The sequence below is a fragment of the Elephas maximus genome, chromosome 4 (genome assembly GCF_024166365.1).
Source record: "Elephas maximus indicus isolate mEleMax1 chromosome 4, mEleMax1 primary haplotype, whole genome shotgun sequence".
Classification (NCBI taxonomy): Eukaryota; Metazoa; Chordata; class Mammalia; order Proboscidea; family Elephantidae; genus Elephas; species Elephas maximus.
Window position 1 is genome coordinate 162,784,587 of NC_064822.1, and position 22,187 is coordinate 162,806,773.

General features: G+C 39.6%; 1 long non-coding RNA gene across 1 annotated transcript in view; it reads left to right on the forward strand.

Annotated features, from left to right (window-relative positions):
- LOC126075909 (uncharacterized) overlaps positions 1-22,187 on the forward strand; it is a 267,435-nt gene that overhangs the window by 240,898 nt on the left and 4,350 nt on the right. The window contains exon 3 of the long non-coding RNA XR_007517351.1: positions 1,536-1,615. This is a non-coding gene — a long non-coding RNA (uncharacterized LOC126075909). The remainder of the gene's footprint in view (positions 1-1,535; positions 1,616-22,187) is intronic.

Here is a 22,187-nt window from a genome sequence, read left to right on the forward strand (position 1 = left end):
TATTTACATTTAAAACATGGAACGCTGAATTATTTCCACAAAGGAGTATGCTCTCTTCTATTTTTCTTGAAATGAACATCTCTCTCTGTGTATCTCTGTTTTCTCACTTTTGATAGTTATATAGGTACGTGTTCTCTACATAAAAAAGCAGTGTAAGCACAATGACTGGCCACTCGCATTTGGCTTCATTGTCAGGGACAAAATACAAATGGTGGAAACTATGGGAAATTGGTGACTGATGCCTTGTTTTGGGGTTCATACTGTACTCAAATTCAGCTGGAAATGTGAGTCCAGGTTTGCAGGATCTGATTTTGCCGAGAAGGTAGAAACGTAGATTTTTATGGGAATTTTTTTTGTTTTAAAGTTTAGATCAATTTAAAACAGACAAACAAAACACAGCTGCATCAAACATACCTGGTGTTCAGACCCGTCCGTGGTTCATGAATTTGCCATTTTTATCCTAAAAAAATCAAACATGGGCAGCCATTACTTGTTAATACTCCTCAACAGCGTAGATGAATGGGCATGTGGATGAATGAAGTATGGTCTTTCTGCTTCCAGTTTCTTCTCCCTTCAATCTGTCTTGCACCTAATTGCCAGAATGACCTTTATAAAATGCAAATTGAATCATGTTGTTTCCACTTAAACACCATCAGTTAAGCTTTCATTCATTACCTTTAGGTTAAAACACTAACACATTACCATGGTCTCACCTGACTCTTCATTCTGCTTCCTGTCATTTATACCCATGTGTTCCATGTTCCAGGCACATTTGCTTATTTGCCACTCCCTTAGATAATTGATTTTGTCCTAATTTTGTTCATATAATCCTTCAGGCTAAAATGCTTTCCTCCTTGTTGTTGTTAGGTGCTATGGAGTCACATCCAACTCAGTGACACTATGTACAACAGAAGGAAACACTGCCTGGTCCTGCACCGTCCTTACAATCATTGCTGTGGTCGAGCCCATTTTTCCAGCTACTGTGTCAATCAATCTTCTTTTTCACTGACCCTCTACTTTACGAAGCATGGTACCCTTCTCCATGTCTCTCCTAATAACATGTCCAAAGTACGTGAGTCACGGTCTCACCAGCCTTCTTCCAAGACAGATTTGTTACTTCTTCTTCTGGCAGTCCATGGTATATTCAATATTCTTTGCCAACACCATAATTCAAAGGAGTCAATTCTTCTTTGGTCTTCCTTATTCATTGTCCAGCTTTCACATGCATATGAGGTGGTTGAAAACACCATGGCTTGGGTTGGGCACACCTTAGTCCTCAAGGTGACATCTTTGCTTTTTAACACTTTAAAGAGAGCTTTTGCAGCAGATTTGCCCAGTGCAATATGTCATTTGATTTCTTGACTGCTGCTTCCATGGGCATTGATTTTGGATTCAAGAAAAATGAAATCCTTGACAACTTCAATTTTTTCTCTGTTTATCATGATGTTGCTCATTGGTAGGGTTGTGAGGAGTTTTGTGTTATTTATGCTGAGGTGTAATCCATACTGATGGTAGTCTTTGATCTTCATCCATAGGTGCTTCAAGTCCTCTTCGCCTTCAGCAAGCCTAGAGGTCGCAGGTGCAAACCCAATGGCACCATGGAAAGAAAGTCCTGGTAATCTGCTTTTGTAAATATTAAAGCCAAGAAAACCCTATGGAGCAGTTCTACTCTATAACACATGGGATTGCCATGAGTTGGAATTGACTCAACTGCTTCAGGGGTTTATCAATGACTTATCTTCCCAATTAAAATGGAAACTCATTAAGGGTAGAGATTGCATGTTTCATAAGACATCATGTTCAGCTATACCTGAAGTGTATATTTAACAAGGATGTTTTTATAATGTCTCAGTGATCGCATCAAAGTCAAGACATTTTGGAAAAGAACAATAAAGATGTTGTGTAACACCGATGACTTGCTCTATGTTCCCTTTAAAATAAATAGATTCCAGGGACCATTAATTCATTCTCATTTCCCTTAATTGAGGGGAAGTCTAGTCAAATTTTGTAAAAAAAAAAAAAATACAACAACAACAACAACAAAAAAACTAAAACAAAAAAGTATAAAACCAGCATTATAGATTTTGTAAGGAAATTTTGTCTTTGTTACTTTGGAGTGATGAGACAACAGTGCTTTTTTAAATCAGTCCATCCACACTACACAGAATTGTTTTATGAGCATTTAAAAGTTTGCTGGCCTTCATGCTTAAGCAGATCAAAGTTCACCTTTGTTTGCACTGTTCATTTGTTCAGCAATGAATTTCCTCTCTTCTATCCACATACAGCAGTACAAAAGCAAATATCAATCAGGTGTAATTGCTCCACTGTGATATTACTGTGACACTAGAGACTTTTATAACGATCTGTGGAACCCCTGTTGAACCATCCTGCGACAGATTCTGATGTGGAGCCACCTGAAATGGAGTGGTAACTCTTTGATTGCAAGAAACAGAAATGGATTCTGCCCAATTTTTGTTGAGATTGTCAGGTAGCTCATAAGCTTGATTTTCCTAGTTATGACAAGATTCTGATTATAGGCCATTTTATGTTTTTTTTTTTCTTTACATAAGTGATTTCATGCTTAATTTCTAATTTGGTAAAATATCTCATACTTTCCTTATTTTGAGCACCTCAAAGAGAATTGGGTCTCTTACCATAACCCTGTCTACCTCAGCCCTGACTTTCTTCCTTTCCTATTTTAAATTTCATGGGGGAAAAAAATAACACCAGGAAAAAGGGCTTCTCCAGTCTTTTAATAGGCACAATTGAATTCCAAGCTATAACTGAGTTTCAATTCAAGACAAGTGGAAGGTCAAACTCAGGGTATTAACGAGAACCATATTTTTTCTTCCTTGGTGGCTATTAAAATGATAGATGCCAGTGCACTGGGCTAGAGGAAACCCACCCAGGACCTTGAATGTTATCATCCATTGTTAAATCTCACACATACACGTGTCATTATACATGAGCTTAGTGCAGCCAAGCTAAGGCCGTGGCTGCTTCACTGTCCTGTCACTGGGCTGTCAGAATCACAAGCAAACAAAGAATGTTCCCTTATTATTGATTCAATGAGGAACAGTGAGGAAAAGCTGGAGCCAAATCTTGGTGGATGTGTTCCTGAGCTGGATTCAAGCCAGGTCAGAAGGGCAGGAGTCAATCAGCAAAGCAAATTATCCCATGCAGAACACCAGACTGAGAGGTGATCTACAGAGGCGAACACTTGTTTACCCAAATGGTCTTGATCTCTAAATCTTACCTTTCTGTCAGCTGTTCTTATGTTTAGTGACAGTTTTAAGGGCTGTTGTCTTACTAGGCAACAGCCAGATCTAGTATTTGAAATCAGAGTGGTAGAAAAAAGGAAATGTATATTGGGAAGGCCAGGATGAAAGGGTAGAAAGAAAAGAAATCAGATGAGGGGTTAGCATGGCACTGATTCGTTGTCTAAGTTAATTGAAATGTATGCATTCATTCATTAACTCAATTAACCTTTACTGAATACTAATTATGTTCCATACATGCTAGATTCTGGGGATGGGGTTTGTTCTCCTGAGAGGCTGCACATCTAGTTATGCAAACAAATACATATAACAACACAATCGAAGCTGTATTCTGTTACTTTGACTTAGTGTCATTCTTCTTCTTCAAAGCTTCTTCAACAACTTGAGTTGTTGAGTGACTGTCCTAGGTACTGGGATAAAGCAGTGTTTTAAACAATGCTTCTGTTCTCATAGAGCTCCCTCTCTAGATAGGGGGGATAGACAATAAACAACTACATTAATAAACATATTATACATCAGATGTTATGAAGTAAAGCAGAGTAAGGGGGTAGTGGGAGATGGGAATATGGAAGTTATTGTTTTATGTGGGATGATGAGGGCAGGTCCTAGTAGGTGATATTTAATCAGATTCCTGAGGAAAGTGGGGGAGGGAACCAAGTAGAGTTTGCTTGGTGTCCAAGAAAGAGCAGGAAGCCATTGGGGCTGTCTTAGTGTTCACTAAAGATACTGAATCAGTAAGATAGATAGATCTTATAGATAGATAGATGTTGATTTTGAGGAACTGGCCCACATGATTGTGGGGACTGGCAAGTCCAGAATCTGTAGGTCAGGCTACAGACTGGAAATTGTAGCAGTTTTCTATCCCAAATAGGTAAATCAGGTCAAAGAGAAGAATTCTGGCAGACTGGGTGTTTATAGTCTAGAGACAGAATCATCCCTGGAGAAAACCTCTGGTTTTGCTTTTAAGGCCTTCAACTAATTGGATAAAGCCCACCCGTATTATTAAAGGTAATCTGCTTTACTTAAACCCAGCTTGTCAAAATGCTAATCATGTATAAATACTTAATAGCAACATCTACACTAGTGCTTGACCAAGCAACTGGGTAACAGCCTAGCCAAGTTGACACATAAAATTAACCATCACAGAGGCTGAAACAGAGTGAGGAGATGAGATTGCAGAGGGAATAGGGGCTAGATTTTTACTCCAGGAGAAATTCTAAGACTTTGGAGAGTGTTGATAAGAATGACATGATCTGAATTATGTTTTCAAAGGATCACGCTGATTTCTGTAAGGAGAATAGAAACTTTAGAGGGCAAAGGTGGAGGCTATTGTAATAATCTAGTTGAAAGGTGATAGTGCCTTAGACTAGGATTATGCTGGCAGCACTGGGAGTGGTGAGGAGTCACAACTTGGAAGGTAGAACTGCAGGATTTTCTGATGAAATGGATGTGGGATATGATGAAAAGAAAGGAATAAAAGATGATTTCACTAAGATAAGTAGTTCCTCAATCTGAACTGCCTCTATAATCTTTAATTTCTAAAATATTTACCTGGTGCTTTAGGATGTAGCACTCAAAGATCTAATGAAATTAAACTCCTGCAGTCTTTTATGATTAACAATTTCATGTCTCATTTTGTTGATATACTACATGGCATTTGAACTAATATTTCCATTGTATAGATGTCAAATAATGCGAAGGGTCAAAATCTAAGTATTAGTGAAATTTGGCAGGCATAATTGGTTCAACCCTAAGTCTTATTTTTCATATGTGACATCTTTTTTCTATTAGCCCTGTGTTTTTAGAATGCTTCTGGCTGCAAGTAATAGAAACTTGACTCAAACTAGCTTAATAAAGACAATCCTTATCTTATTGGGCTGTAAGTCCATTGGTAGGGTAATTTCTAGCCACAGTACAGTCAGGGGTCAAAGATGTCATCAAAGACCTAGGCTTTTCTGTTTCTCTAGCGTGGTCCTTAATAAGGGTGTTTCTCTTTGAGGTTGCAAGATGGCTGCCACTGGGGTTCATACTTTCTTGTTCAAGTAGGAGAGAAACTCATCCTTCAAATGTGACTAGAGTAGCTTATACCATATGCCCACCCCTGGACCAAAGACTTTCGCCAGGTAAATGTTATGCTCTGATTGGCTTAATATTAATGAGGATCTGCCCCTGGATCTGGGGATGTAGTCATGGTCTCCTGATTCATGTATGAAGCAGGTAGTGGGAACAGTTAAAGCAAAGGTCCTAAGGCTGGAACATGCCTGGCACATTCTAGAAATGACAAGGAGATCAGTGTGCCTGGAAAGAAATGAGTCAAGGAGGTGAGTAGTTGAGAATGAGGTCAGAGAGTGACACAGGGTCAGATCATGCAGGACTTTATCATCTGAATGAAATGGGGAACCACTGTGGGGCTTTAAGCAGAGGAACAACATCATCTGACTTTCATTTTAGAAGACTACTTCTGACTATTGTGATGGAAATAGTAGGAGAATGTCTTAGTTATCTAGTGCTGCTGTAACAGAAATACCACATGTGGATGGCTTTAACAAACTGAAATGTATTCTCACAGTGTAGGAGGCTGTAAGTTTGAATTCAGGGTACCAGCTCCAAGGGAAGATTTTCTCTCTCAGTTCTGGGGAAAGGTCCTTGTCATCAATCTTCCCCTGGTCTAGGAGCTTCTCAGCACAGGGATTCTAAGTCCAAAGGATGTGCTCCCCTCATTGTTCTTCATTCTTTGTAGCATAAGGGCCCTTTCCTCCCTGCTGCTTCTCTCTCCTTTCATCACTTGTAAGATAAAAGGTGATATAGGCCATACCCCAGGGGAACTCTCCTTACATCAGATCAGTGCTGTGACCTGAGTAAGGGCTGTGACCTGAGTAAGGATGTTTCTTCTATCCTAATCCTCTATAACATAACCTAATCTTGCCTCATGAACGACAGGTAGAGATTAGGATTTACAATACACAGGAAAATTACATCAGATCACAAAATGGAGGACAAACACTCAATACTGGGAATCATGGCCTAGCCAAGTTGACACATATTTTTGAAGGACACTATTCAATCCATGACAGGAGCAAGGGTAAAAGCAGAGAGGCCTATTTGGAAGCTAATGCAGTAACCCAGGAAACAGGTAATTGTGGCACACATGAGGGCAGTAGCAATAGAGACAGTGAAAAGTGATTGGATTCTGAATATATTTTCAAGTAGAGCCAACAGAATTTCTGAAAAGATTGGATAAGGAGTATGAGAGAGGAGTCAAGGGTGTCTCTGATGTAAGGATGAAAGTGCCATGAACTGTGATAAAGAAGACTGTAGGTGGAACAAGTTTTTGGAGCATATGACAATTTAAGCTTTTTTTTGACATGAGTTTGAGATGTCTTTTAGATGCCAAAGTAGAAATATTGGGTAGGCAGTCTATTGTTCAGGGAAGCCAAGGACTGAGATATAAATGGGAGAGATGTCAGTAAAAAAGGACTGAGATATAAATGGGAGAGATGTCAGTAGATACATAATATTGAAATCAGCAAGCCTGGAGTGAGAGTAGATGAAGAGGACCAAGGATTAAGTCTCAGGGCACTTTAGCTTTTCAAGTTAGGGAGGAGATGAGAAACAACTAAGAAGTGACCAGTGACATAGGAGGAAAATGGAAGAACATGTACTGGGGGAATCAAAGAGGAGGGAATGATGAATGTGCTACTTGCTGCCATGTGGAGGGCTTTGGTGACTTGATAAGAAGGAATGGAAGAGTCAAAGGTCAGATTAGAGTGGTTTACTATTATCATTTTTTGATTCATATGTACAGCTTTCAAATGACTTAATTTATGTACTCTTCAAAAAAATATATATATATATTTTTTCTTTAGGTACTCAGGTTGTTATGGATTGAATTGTGTCCCCCCAAAATATGTGTCAACTTGGCTAGGCCATGATTCCTAGTATTGTGTGCCTGTCCTCCATTTTGTGATCTAATGTCATTTTCCTGTGTATTGTAAATCCTAATCTCTGCCTCTGGTTAATGAGGCAAGATTAGATTATGTTAAAGAGGATTAGGGTGAGATGCAACACCCTTACTCAGGTCACAAACCTGATCTGATACAAGGGGAGTTTCCCTGGGGTGTGGCCTATATCACCTTTTATCTTACAAAAGATTAAAGGAGAGAGAAGCAGCAGAGAGGAGACGGCCCTTATGCTACCACGAATGAAGAGCCAGGAGGGCAACATGTTCTTTGGACCTAGGATCCCTGTGTTGAGAAACTCCTAGACAAGGGGAAGATTGAGAAAAGGACCTTCCCCCAGAACCGACAGAGACGGAAAGCCTTCCCCTGGAGTTGCCACCCTGAATCCAGACCTCTAGCCTCCTAAACTGTGAGAGAATAAATTTTTGTTTGCGAAAACCACCCCACTTGTGGTATTTCTGTTGTAGCAACACTAGATAACTAAGACACAGGTCTTTGCATGTTGCTAATTGCTTGTAGCTTTCTACCCCCAAATAATCAGGAATGAAAACTCTACATATAATTTTTTACCTTTTGTTGGATTATTTTCCCTTTTTTTTCAAACTTTATGTGAAGGTTTACAGAACAAACTAGTTTCTCATCAAACAGTACACACATTGTATGACATTGGTTAATAACCCCACGACATGTCAACACTCTCCCTTCTCAACTCTGGGTTCCCTGTTACCAGCTGTCCTGTTACCTCATACATTCCAGTCCTGCCCCAGGGCTGATGTGCCCCTTTAGTCTTGCTTTGTTCCGTGGAACTGTTCAATCTTTGGCTGAAGGGTGAACCTCAGAAGTGGCTTCATTACTGAGCTGAAAGGGTGCCTGGGGCCATACTCTCAGGGTTTCTCCGATCTCTATCAGGCGAGCAAGTCTGGTCTTCCTTTTTGAGTTAGAATTTTGTTCTGCATTTTTCTCCAGCTCTGTCGGGGACCCTCTATTGTGATCCCTGTCAGAGCAGTCAGTGGTGGTAGCTGGGCACCATCTAGTTGTACTGGACTCAGTCTGGTGGAGCCCATGGTAGATGTGGTCCATTAATTAGTCCTTTGGACTAATCTTTCCCTTATGTCTTTAGTTTTCCTCATTTTTCCTTGCTCCCAAAGGGGTGAGATCAGTGACTATCCTAGATGGCCACTCACAGGCTTTTAAGACCCCAGACACTACTCACCAAAGTAAAATGTAGAACATATTCTTTATAAACTCTGTTATGCCAATTGAGCTAGATATTCCCTGAGACCATGGTTGCCACAGCCCTCAGCCCAGCAATTCAGTCCCTCAGGGAGTTTGGATATGTCTGTGGAGCTACCATGGCCTTGCCTTGTAAGGCTGTGCTGGCTTCCCCAGTATTGTGTACTGTCTTACCCTTCACCAAAGTTACCACTTATCTACTAAGTGTTTTTCCATCCCTACTCCTCCCCTCCCTCGTAACCATCAAATATTGTTTCTTTTTGTATGTAAACCTTTTCATGAGTTTTTACAATACTGGTCTAATACAATATTTGTCCTTTTGTGACTGACTTATTTCACTCACCATAATGCCCTCCAGGTGCATGCATGTTATGAGATGCTTCACAGGTTCATCATTGTTGTTTAGCATTGCATAATACTCCATTGTGTGTATGTACCACAGTTTGTTAATCCATTCGTCTGTTGGTGGGCATCTAGGCTGTTTCTGTGTTTTTGCTGTTGTGAACAATGCTGCAATGAACATGGGTGGACAAATATATATTCATGTGATGACTCTTATTTCTCTAGGATATATTCCTAGGAGTGGAATTGCTGGATCAAATGGTATTTCCATTTCTAGCTTTCTAAGGAAGCTCCGTATCATTTTCCAAAAAGGTTGTATCATTTAGCATTCCCACAAGCAGTGCATAAGAGTTCCAATCTCTCATCCTCTCCAATATGTTATTTTCTGTTTTATTGATTCCTGCCAGTAGTGTCGGGGTGAGATGGTATCTCACTGTGGTTTTGATTTGCATTTCTCTGATGGCTAGATATCATGAGCATTTCCTCATGTGTCTGTTGGATGCTTGAATGACTTCTTTGGTGAAGTGTGTGTTCATTTCCTTTGCCCATTTTTTAATTGGATTATTTGTCTTTTTGTTGTAAAGGTGTTAGATTTTCTTGTAGAGTTTAGAAATTATACCTTTGTCTGATTTGTAATAGCCAAAAATTTTTTTTCCCAGTCTGTAGGTTCTCTTTTCACTCTTGGTGAAGTCACATAAAGTGTTTAATTTTTAGAAGATCCCAGTTATCTGGCTTATCCTTTGAAGCATGTGTGTTATTAGTTGTGATTTGTATCCTGTTAATGCCATATATTAGGGCCTCTAGTGTTGATCCTATTTTTTCTTCTATGAACTTCATGGTTTTGGCTTTATATTTAGGTCTTTGATCCACTTTGAGTTAGTTTTTGCATATGGTGTGAGGTATGAGTCCTGTTTCATTTTTTTGCAGATGGACATCCAGTTTTGCCAGCACCATTTGTTAAAAAGACTGTCTTTTCCCCATTTGATGGACTTTGGGCCCTTGTCGAAGATCAGGTGACCATAGGTGGATGGATTTACATCTAGGTTCTCAATTCTGTTCCATTGGTCAATGTGTGTGTCATTGTACCAGCACCAGGCTGTTTTGACCACCATAGCTGTATAGTGGGTTCTGAGATCAGGTAGTGCGAGTCCTTCTACTTTAGTCTTTTTCTTCAATAGTGCTTTACTTATCCAGGGCTCCTTCCCTTTCCATATAAAGTTGTTGTTGGTGTTTGGATCAGTATTGCATTGTATTTGTAAATTGCTTTGGGTAGAATTGTCATTTTCACAATGTTGAGCCTACCTATCCATGAGCATGGTATATTTTTCCATTTATGTAAATCTCTTTTGGTTTCTTGCAGTATTGATTTGTAGTTTTCTTTGTAGAGGTCTTTTACATCCCTGATTAGATTTATTCCCGAATATCTTATTTTTTTAGGGGCTGTTATAAATGGTATCATTTTACTGATTTTTCTTTTCATCATTCTCTTCATTGGTGTATGGGAATCCAACTGATTTTTGTATGTTTATCTTGTATACTGCAACTCTGCTGAATCTTTCTATTAGTTCCATTAGTTTTCTTGTGCAGTCTTTTGGATTTTCTTAGTATTATATCATCCACAGATAGGGACAGTTTAACTTATTCATTACCAATTTGGATGCCCTTTATTTCTGTTTCTTGCCTTATTATTCCAGCTAAGACTTCCAATACAATGTTAAATAGGAATGGTGATAAAGGGCATCCTTTCCTTGTTCCTGTTCTTAAGCGGAATGTTTTCAGCCTGTCTGCATTGAGAATGATGTTGGCTGTTGGTTTTGCTTATATGCCCATTATTATGTTGAGAAATTTCCCTTCTATACATATTTTATTGAGAGTTTTTATCAGGAATGGGAGTTGGACTTTGTCAAATGCCTTTTCTGCGTCAATTGAGATGATCACATGATTCTTTTATTTATGTGGTGGATTATGTTGATTGATTTTCTAATGTTGAACCATCCTTGCATACCTGGTATGAATACTACTTGCTTGTGGTGTATTATTTTTTGATATGATGCTGAATTCTATTGGCTAGAATTTTGTTGGGAAATTTCATCTATATTCATGGGAGATATTGGTCTGTCATTTTCTTTTTTTGTGGTGTCTTTGTCTGGTTTTGGTATCAGGGTTATGCTAGCTTCATAGGATGAATCCGGAAGTATTTGCTTCATTTTCTCTGTTCTGAAATAGTTTGAGTAGTACTGGTGTAAGCTTTTCTCTGAATGTTTGGTAGAATTCTCCAGTAAAGCCATCTTTTTTGTTGTTGTTGTTGGGAGTTTTTTTTATTACCTTGTCGATCTTTTCTCTTGTTATGGATCTTTTCAGATTTTCAACATCATTTTGTGTTAGTTTCGGTAGGTCGTGTATTCTAGAAATTTGTCCATTTCCTCTGGGTTTTCAAATTTGTTGGAGAATAGTTTTTCCTAATACTCTGTTATGATCCTTTTTATTTCAGTTGTGTCTGTTGTAATGTCCCCCATTTCATTCCTTAATTGGGTTCTTTGCATTCTCTCCTGTTTTTCTTTTGTCAGTTTGGCCAGTGGTTTGTCGATTTTGTTGATCCTTTCAAAGAACCAACTTTTGGTTTTGTTGATTCTTTCTATTGTTTTTCCATTTTCTATTTCATTTATTTCTGCTCTGATCTTTATTATTTCCTTTCTTCTGGTGGCTTTGGGCTCCATTTTCTGTTCTCTTTCTATTCAAGTTGTGTAACTAATGTTTTGATTTTGTCCCTTCTTTTTTGATATGTGCATCTAGGGCTATAAATTGGCCTCTGATGACTGCCTTTGCTGTGTCCCAAAGCTTTTGGTATGCTGTGTTTTCATTCTCATTTGATTCTAGGAACATTTTGATTCCATCTCTGATTTCTTCTAATACCCAGTGGTTTTTAAGCAGAGTGCTATTCAGTTTCCGTGTAATTGGTTTTTTTTTTTCCTTACTCTTACTGTTGTTAATTTCTACTTTGATGGCATTGTGGTCAGAGAAGATACTTTGTATTATCTCAGTGTTTTGGATTTTGTTGAGGGTTGCTCTGTGGCCTAAGATATGGCCTATTCTGGAGAACGTTCCATGTGTATTGGAAAAGAATGTGTACTTTGCAGCTGTTGGGTGGAGTGTTCTATATATGTCTATGAGATCAAGCTGGCTGATTGTGTTGTTTAGCTCTTCTGTATCTTTGTTGAGTTTCTTTCTAGATGTTCTGTCCTTTACTGAGAGTGATGTGGTGAAGTCTCCTATTATTGTGGAACTGTCAATTTCTGTTTTCAGCACTGTTACGAGTTTGTTTTATGTATTTTGGAGTCCTGTCATTGGGTGCATAGATGTTTATTATGGTTAAGTCTTCATGATGGATTGTCACTTTAATCACTATATAGTACCCTTCTTTGTCTTTTATGGTTTATTTTGTTTTAAAGTCTATCTTATCTGAGATTAGTATTGCCACTCCTGCTCTTTTTTGGTAGTAATTTGCTTGATATATTTTTTTCCATCCTTTAATTTTTAATAAATTTGCATCTTTGTTTCTAAGGTGTGTCTCTTGTAGACAGCATATTGATGGATTCTGTTTTTTTAATCCATTCTGTCATCTGTGTCTCTTTATGGGTACATTTAGGCCATTTACATTCAGTGTAATTATTGATAGATGTGAGTTTATTGCTTTCATTTTGTAGTGCTTTTTTTTCTTCTGGTGCTGACATTTTCTTTGTTCCTCTTACTCTCTTGTGCTGAGTTCCTTTTGTTTGTGGATTTCTTTTTCATTTATTTTGTTTTTATTGAGACTTCATTTTTTTTTCTTTATTTTGATGAGTAGGTTTGTTAACTTTCTTCGTGGTTACCTTGAAATTTACCCTTATCTTCCTAGGTTTCAACCATTCTATTGTTACTTGGTATTGCCTTGCCTTCCTCTCCAATAGAAAGCTCTATACCTACACCGTTTGTTCCCTCTTTTATTGATCTGATGCTCTTTTCATTTACAGATTAGCCCCTTTGGTTCTCTGTTGCAATTGTTTTGGTTTTGGATAGCCCTTGAGAGTTCATTTCCTTGCTTGGTATCTGGCTGGTACAATCTTGCATCCTAGATTCAGGCTGTGGTCTGATGTTGCTTGTTCTTAGACTGAAGGACTCCCTTTAGTAATTCTTGTAAGTTTGGTTTGCTTTTTACATATTCCCTTAATTTCTCTTTATCTAGAAATGTCCTAATTTCACCATTATATTTGAACAAAAGTTTTGCAGGATATATTATTCTTGGTTGGCAGTTTTTTTCTTTCAAGGTTTTATATATGTCATCCCATTGCCTTATTGCCTGCATGGTTTCTGCCGAATAATCAGAGCTTAGTCTTATTGTTTCTCTTCTGTATGTGACTTTTTGTTTTTCTCCAGCTGCTCACAGGATTTTTTCTTTGTCTTTGGTTTTAGTGAGTGTGATTACGATATGCCTTGGTGTTTTTCTTTTGCAGTCTATCCTATATGGAGTTCTTTGAGCTTCTTGGGTGATCAGCTTTTTATCATTCATTGTATTAGGGAAGTCTTCTGTCAGCAATTCTTCAGTGATCCTCTCTGTGTTTTCCGTTTTCTCTTCCTGTTCTGGAACTCCAATCACTTGTAAATTTTTGGTTTTGATTGTGTCCCACATAATTCCCATGGTTTCTTCATTTTTCTTTGTTCTTTTTTTTCCTGATTTTTCCTCAGACAGAGTTGTATCTAAGTGTCTTCAGTTTCATTGATTCTGTCTTCCATCTTTTCAGACCTGCTCCTCAGCCCTTCTGTGACACTGTCCATTTCTGAAATCTTGTCATTTATCTTTTGGATTCCTAATTGTTGTTTTTGAATGATTTCTAGCTGTGAATTTATTTTGGCATTTTGTTCCTGTCTTATTTTCCTGAATTGTTCCATTTTTTTTGTCTGTATTTTCCATGAATATGTCTGCCTTTTCCATAAATTTGTCTATTTTTTCCTCATTTTTGTCTGCTTTTTGCTTCAACTCTTGGATTGCTGTGAATATTAGACATTTGAATTTCCTGTCAGGTAGTTCTGGAAACCCTGGTGGCATAGTGGTTAAGTGCTATGGCTGCTAACCAAAGGGTCGGCAGTTTGAATCCGCTAGGTGCTCCTTGGAAACTCTATGGGGCAGTTCTACTCTGTCCTATAGGGTCACTATGAGTCAAAATCGACTCGATGGCACTCAGTTTGGTTTGGTTTTTTGGTATCAGGTAGTTCTAGTGCCTTTTCTTCTACTGGAAAGTCATCTGGTGTTTTATTTTGGATGCCTGCTGGAACCATCCTGTCCTGTTTTTTAATATGTTTTGATATTGTCTGCTGTCTTCAGGACTCTCAGTAGTCATTTTCTTCATTTCTTGATTGTAGATTTGTCCTGCTTTTTTGTTTTATTTGGTTGTTTGGTGATATGTCTGAGTAGGCAGGCTGTGCCTTTTTTGGTGTTTGCTCATCTGTAGTCACAGTACTTTTCACGTCCTTGTACAATGGGGAGGGCCAGTCATTCAGCTATGGTGCAGCAGGGCAGGTGCAGCTGAAGGGGAGGGGCTGGGATGTTATTTGTTGCACGTACTAGGGCCAACAGGGTGGGCCAGGAATCAGTACCGGGCAGGTTCCTGTAGGCCATGCCTGTGTTGTTCGGGGGTGTGCATGGTGCAGGTAGGCAGGAAAGAGGGGGGGAGGTTGTGATGTGTGGCGCTAATAGGGGTATGGGAAAGAGGAGAGAAAGGAGGGAGAAACAGGAGCCAAAAACAAACAAGCAAAGGAATAAAGAAAAAAAAAAAAAGAGTGCCAAGGGAGCTTGCCATTGGAGTGGATAGATAAGAAACCGAGAAATGGATAAAAGCAAAAAGGGAAAAAAATAAAGAAAAGAAAAAGAGAAAAACAAAGAAAAATAACTAGACAAAAATTTGGAAAAGAAAAGCTCCCAGGAGTCCCAGAGTCTCACCAGTGGGGGTGGTAAGACTGGGGAAGTGGCTCCCAGGCTGTGCAGTATAGCCTGGCTGGAGGAGGTATAGATGTCACACAGCACCAGGTATTCAGGAGACAGGAATAAAAGATAAGTGTAGAGAGACAAAAACTGAAAAATGGAGAAAGACAGAAAGGGAAAAAGCGAGAGAAGAAAAAAAAGAAAAGAAAAGAGGGGATAAAAAAAGAAAGAAATGCCCCCCAGGGATCCCAGCTATGTGGCTGCACAGATCAGATGAGTGGCTCCCAAGCCAGGTAGTGCATTCTGGCTAGAAGGGGCTCCCAAGCTGCAAAAAGAAAAGAAACAAAGCAAAGCAAAACAAGGAAAAAAAAGTCCCAGGGATCCCACCAGTGTGGTGTCAAGGGCCAAGGAATGCCCCCCCAGTTGAGTGTGGCTTCACAGCCTTTTAAGAGGAAGCAAAGTTGGCACATGGAGCCAGGCGTTCCAGAGAAAGGAAGGAGAGGTGATTGGAGGCACAAAAGAAACCCAAAGAGATGGAAAAAAAACACCACCAGCACAGGGGCCAGGCCAATGTGGGTAGGGCGAGTTCGAGCAGCCTGATGCCAAAGCAGTTGTCTCCTGGGCAAGAGGCTGCAGCTGGCGGGATGCAGGGGAGGCGGGAAGAAGCAGGGGAGGCGGGAAGAAGCAGGGGAGGCGGGAAGAAGCAGGGGAGGCGGGAAGAAGCAGGGGAGGCGGGAAGAAGCAGGGGAGGCGGGAAGAAGCAGGGGAGGCGGGAAGAAGCAGGGGAGGCGGGAAGAAGCAGGGGAGGCGGGAAGAAGCAGGGGAGGCGGGAAGAAGCAGGGGAGGCGGGAAGAAGCAGGGGAGGCGGGAAGAAGCAGGGGAGGCGGGAAGAAGCAGGGGAGGCGGGAAGAAGCAGGGGAGGCGGGAAGAAGCAGGGGAGGCGGGAAGAAGCAGGGGAGGCGGGAAGCAGAGGTGGCCGAAGGGGGCGGGGGAAAGAAAGGGGGCTTATGAAAGCGTATATCACTTATTACCAGGTGCTCTGTCTCCTGCTGGGAACTTCGTGAAGCTGCTTTACCGTAGTCTCTGTGTGCCGATCTCCAACGTGGGTGGGGCGAATCCGAGGGATGGACACTGCACTTCCTGGCTGGCCAAATCACCACAGCCAGTCAGAAAGCTCGGAGGTAGAGCAGTGGGGAAAGAATGGGGGCTGGAAAAGTGTGTATCGCGGGTTACCAGGTGCTCTGTCTGCTGCTAGGAGTTCCGCTAAGCTGCTCTGCGGTGCTCCCTGTCTGCAGATCACTGACAGGAGTCCAAGATGGCGGATCTGTGCGGCATTAGCTGATGGGGCCTTTAGTACGTATCTCTCCTTACTCTGTCCTCAGTTTCTTATTCCATTCGGTGCTTGGCTGAGTTCTTTATCTCTTCATTTGACACTTCAGGTTCCAGGAACGACGTTTGTCTCTGTTTTACTTAGTTTTTCAGGTCTTTGCTAGGGAGGGATGGTGTGGTGCTTTTGTCTATAGTACCATGTTGAACAGAAGTTGGATTATTTTCCTTTTGCTGAGGAAGCCTGTGCATATTGCTGCGGTAGATAGAACCTTTCTTTGAGTTATGTGTTTCTCAAGAAGACTTGATAGGAGAGATAAATGAAAGGTTACTAATATTTATTGAGAGCTGTGATAAACACCAAAAAAAGTCACCAGCCGCTCTGTGGGAGAAAGATGTGGTATTCCTCTTCCATAAAGATTACAGCCTTGGAAACCCTGTGGGGCAGTTGTACTGTCATTCTGCTCTATCGTACAGGGTTGCTATTAGTTGGAATTGACCGCAACAGTTTTTTTTTTTTTAATCACAAACACATGAACTATTCCATTTAGTATCTACAACTATGAATTAGATGCAACTTTTATCACCATTTTATCGACAAGGAGCCCTGATGGCCCAGTGGTTAAAAGGATTGAGTGCTAACCAAAATGTCCGTGGCTTGACACCAGCAGCACTCCAAGGGAGAAAAATGTGGCAGTAGGCTTCCCCAGAGATTTATATCCTCGGAAACCCTATAGGGTTGCTATGATTTGGAATTGAGTCAACAGCAGTGTGTTCGGTGTTTTTTTGTTTTTGTTTTTCTTTAAACTGAGGATTAGAGAGGTTACATTGCCTGTTAAAGTTTTCATTGCTCCAAATGGTAAGATGACAGAACTGTGATTTGAACCATGTCTGTCTTACTCTTTTATATAATTAGTTCTTTACTTGTTGAAATTGCAAAATTTAGTTTATGTAAAATATGTGGTGCATAATGCAATTGTAAGTGCTGCAGAAGTACTTGTGGAATTTTATTGCATTTAATTGCATTATAGGGCACATTGAGAGACCCAAGGTATGCTTGACTAGCTGTATTCTTTGCTTGGCCAGCTCCCCATTTTCCCAGCTGAGATTTTTTTCCCCTTTTCCCTGCTGCACAAGGCAGACACAATTTCAGGTTGCCTGGTTTAAAAGCAATTATACCTCTAGAGAATCTTGTTGCCTCTGATTTCTAAGTGCTGGTTGTTTATAGAATTACTGCTCAGATCCCTTTAGTTCAAAATGAACATGCCAATGAAACTGAAATGAGAATCCGCACTTCTAAATTGGATTATCGGTTTCCCTAGTGTACCAGTTTGCACCATTCCTCCCTCAGCAAAGTTGCCAGTGATTCTCAGCAGTTTAGTTTTACAGCTTATGCTGGCTGGTTGGGGCTAGGTGCATGTAGTTAACTTATTAGTTATGCTGTTTCTTGGGAATGGCTGTTGCCACAGTAACAGGCCAATAGACCTTCCTGTTTAAATTGGCTCTAAATCTTTTTTTTTTTTTTAATTATTCTGAGAGGAGGGTAAAATCCAACTATCAATTTTAAATTAGTAAGCTCTAATGCAAAAATCTGAAAAACCAATAGGAAACTATTTCTTTGCTTTTTCCCTCTCTTGTTTTCTGCATGGGAAATCCTTTTTTGCCTTTCTTTGTCCAATGGAGATGAAATCGATATGGCTATTTTGATACAATGGTAATTCATACAGCATGTTTCCATCGCTAATTATTTTTGTTTGGTACTAGCATAATTGGCTAATGTCAACAGAGCTGGCAAATGGATGGGTTTTTATCAGTTAGCTGCTGCTGCCGACCTGTGCAGAGGGGTTAGCAAAATGCAGTGTTTTCATGAACTTCATTTAAAAGAGTAGGTGAGTGGTATAATCTCCCCCAGAATGGAATATTAAAAGAATTAATAGACTTTCTGGAACTCAGTATAACTTTCAGGTAAGTCAGGCTTTGGTCTAGTTTCAGTCAAGTCACTTTTTAATTTCTAGAAAAGGATTTAACTAAATGATTTGTTAGGACGCATTTTGGAATACAGGTTCAATGAATACTACATATTTATAATTAACTACAAAGATATAACTCACTATATTCCCAGGATTTTGGAAAAATACAAAAACAAAAAAAGACTATTACATAAAGAAGGCAGCCCAATGTTAAAGTTGAGGAACCCAAACCTAGGGATAAACACATGACCCCAGAAGCATAACTGCTGAATTGGAGAGCAGGGGGAGGATAATTTACTCCATTTTATGGAAAGGGGAAGAACACTGATGGTCCACACGCAATTTTTGGCATCTCTTGATTGGCACACACTTTTTAGGGAGCAGTTTGCCTTCTCTGCCAAGGGAAATAAAAAGTATGGCAACACACTGGCAGCTGCTATTGAGAATGAAGAGGCCAAATGGGAAAAATGGAATACATTGTATTTATTTTGCTGGTTTTGGATTGTTTTTAAAAGATGGTGTGTACAAAATGCCATTCACCATCCCAGGCAGAATAGAAAATGTTTTAAGTCTTTAAGAGATTCTTTAAAAAAATCAGAGCTAAAGTTAAGGGATCTAAGCTCATCCATGAGCTCCTTAGACTCACCGTATGACTCACCCCACCTCTGCTTGTCTCCACCTACACCCAGGCTGAAGCCCTGGGCTCAACCTCGGTTGAGCGTTAGAATCGCTTGGGTATTTTAGAACTGAATTCCCGTCTGTACTCCAGACCAATTAATCAGAGTCTCTGTCATTCTTACCTTTTAAAGCTCTCCAGGTAAAATCATCTGGAGAGCTTTAAAAAGGTAATAATGCTGGAGAATGTGCAACCAAATTTGAGACCCATAGGTTTGAAGGTGATGATCTCCTGGCTGCCCAGAAGAGGCAGGAGAGGGAGAAGTCTTTATTGTGCAGGCAATTCACTAATCATACTTCATGATGGTGGAGAAGGTATTTTCTGTGATGATCATGGACATTCTGGAGCTCTGGTGGTACAGTGGTTAAAAGCTCAGCTGCTAACCAAAAAGTAGGCAGTTTGAATCCACCATGCACTCCTTAGAAACCCGGTGGGGCAGTTCTACTCTGTCTTACACGGTGGCTATGACTTGAAATCGACTCAGTGGCAATGGGTTTGGTTTTGGTATGGACATTTTATAATCAGGAAAATATATTTTGTAACTGAAATAAATGCTAGACATAAGAAGTTAAAAATGGCAAATCCCATTTATTTGGCACCTAACTTTGTACAAGGGACGTGCTATTTCTTTCAATCCTCATAGCAAGCCTATGAGGTACCTGGATTTATCAACATTTGACAGATGAAGAAATCAGACTCTGGAAAAAAATAATTAAGGTTACACAGCTGGTGGCACTAGAGCCACACCCAAGCTGAGAGATTCCAAAGCTGTTTTCATTATACCTCACTGCGCTCCCCATAGTCTAACTTACAGAGGAGTTGTGTAGCTCTCAACTTCCTGTATTTGTAATCATTTCTCAGAATCTTAGAAGTAAAGAGTATACCATTCATATTATTTGAAATTGTATTTTTCTCCTAGTTTGTTCTTTTCCCTATTTTATTTTTCTACCTTATTAGATTCCTGCTTTTTTCATTTTCCCCAGCAAGACCAATATTACCAAAAACTAAACCAGTTGCCCTGTCGATTCTGACTGATGATGAACTCGTGTGTCAGAGTAGAACTGTGTTCCTCAGGGTTTTCAGTAGCTGATTTTTCAGAAGTAGATCACCAGGCCTTTCTTTCTAGGCACCTCTGGGTGACTTGAACTGCCAAACTTTCAGTTAGCAGCCAAGAGTCTTAACTGTTGCATTACCACCCAGGGACTCAAGGCCAATATTAGAATGTTTTAAATTGTTCATTATTAATGCTTTCTTTTTCTGGTGCATTGAATATTTTTCTTATCATTATTTGCATATATTCTCACAGCACGTATTTCACTGAGTAGATAGGGAAACCAAAGTGAAGCAACATCATTGTTTCTCCAAGGTGTGAAATATTCTCTCCAATGTAAGAATTTGACCACACATCTCCCATATTGGAAGACATTGCTATAGTCAAAAGGCAACTGACTACACATGAGGGGTGAGTGGGGTGAAAGGAAAAAAAAAAACCGTGCACTGTGGGTTTCTATAGTTGGCAATTTGTCCATCTTGGTTAAGTACCTATTATTTGCATTTATCAGGATAAGCCCACTGGGATGCTAAATGTATGACCTGAAATGACGATTTGAAGAATGGTATGAAATCGAGATGAATCCTTGTGTAAGTCATGATGAATAATGCCTTTGTCTGCAAATGGATGATTAGCTACAATTGAAGTTCCTGTTCCCAGTATAGTTCAGGAGACCTATTAAAATGTCAGTAGACTGCATCCATTTATATAGCGATGTGACAAATATAATTGGTGAGTTTCTCATTTTCCGTGTTCCTCCTCCCCCTAACTTATTTATGAGTTTTACGTAGTCATGAAAAAGATAGGCTGTAATGAACTACTGCTAGGCAGAACATTTTCCAGTGTTGCTAAGAGTTTCTCTTTCTGACAAAATTGTTCCTTTCTTTTTTCCCGTAATCATTAGTCTGTTTCGATGATAAAACAGAATTAGAAAGTTGGGTATCCACAATTAATACATGTTTACTAGGCCAAATGGTTTCCTGCTAGAGAAATAATGGCGGGAAACAGCACAAGGAGAGCTTTAATTCTGTGGCTAGTTAGCAAAGCTGTATTAGGTATCTACTGTATGGAGGTGGTATCTCAGATAGCTGCCATGAGGCTATGGAATGGGACATTGATACAGAGTTATGTGAATGGAATTTCCCAGAAATTCTGGAAACCCTGGTGGCGTAGTGCTTAAGAGCTGGGCTGCTAACCAAGAGGTCAGCAGTTTTAATCCACCAGGTGCTCCTTGGAAACCCTGTGGGGCAGTTCTACTCTGTCCTGTAGGATGACTATGAGTCAGAATTGACTCAACAGCAGTGGGTCACTGCATGTCTTGCTGCTGCTGCTTTTTTTTGGTAATTAAATTGTGGAAACAAAATTGTAACAAATCTGAACAAACAATTACAGTAGCAGCTGCAATTTTGAAAAGCCAAAGAAAACAAACAGTACACTTATCCAACATGGTCACATCCATTGACATTTCCTAAGAAAAGATTGCTATTATTTGTCATTTTAGAACATTTGATTATTCATAGTTTCTACATTGAGAAAAGTCTGAACATTTTTGATGGAAATCGGAGGTAATATATGGCTTGCCTCAAGAATGATAGGTTTGTATCTGGTCCTTGAAATCATTAAGCCTCATCTTCTCTCTGCTGTATAACCCCATGTTGTGCCGGAGCCATAGCATTTTCTTCCTGCTACTTTTTATTTGTGGTATTTATGTGTTTTATTGATTATATGACATAATAAAACATAGCGACTCAGAGCTGTATGTGCTATATATTTTGTTTAACAGCAAGGCAGAATGCTAGGGCTCTGCTCTCCACTTGGAGAAACATCTTGCTGGGATATAAATAGACTTATAATGACTGCTAGGCTCTGTGCCTGCAAAATATCCTGGTAGGTAGCTCATTATAGAGCTAACATCATTAATAAAATAGCTGAAAAATTTCACAAGTACAGGGATATCTTTTACATCAGTAGCTGTAAGGAAAATACCTAGTGTCTGCATAATTTGAGACTCATTTTAAAGCTATAATTTATCATCATTATCTACATATTATAATGGCAAAACAGGTTTAATTGCTTTTGACTGGACTGGCATGATGATGAGGAGAAAAGTTAGTAGCAGATGGTCCCACTGTCAAAACTGTAGTCTCTTAGCCCAAAATGAAGTAACAGACTGAACAGAGCATGTTTCTGGCTTCTACTTCTATCTTATCTTGATAAGTATGGATTAGCATTTTCTGGTCTTTTAATTGTCTAGAGAAAAGGAGAAATAGTAATTATTTACAGAAAGACTAGAATAGCTGTGAAAATTCAACTTTAGCAGGTTTAAATTGTCTAACACCTTTGGATTAACAGAAATATTTACTTTTGGTAGGACTTAGTGGGTTTAAAAAATATTT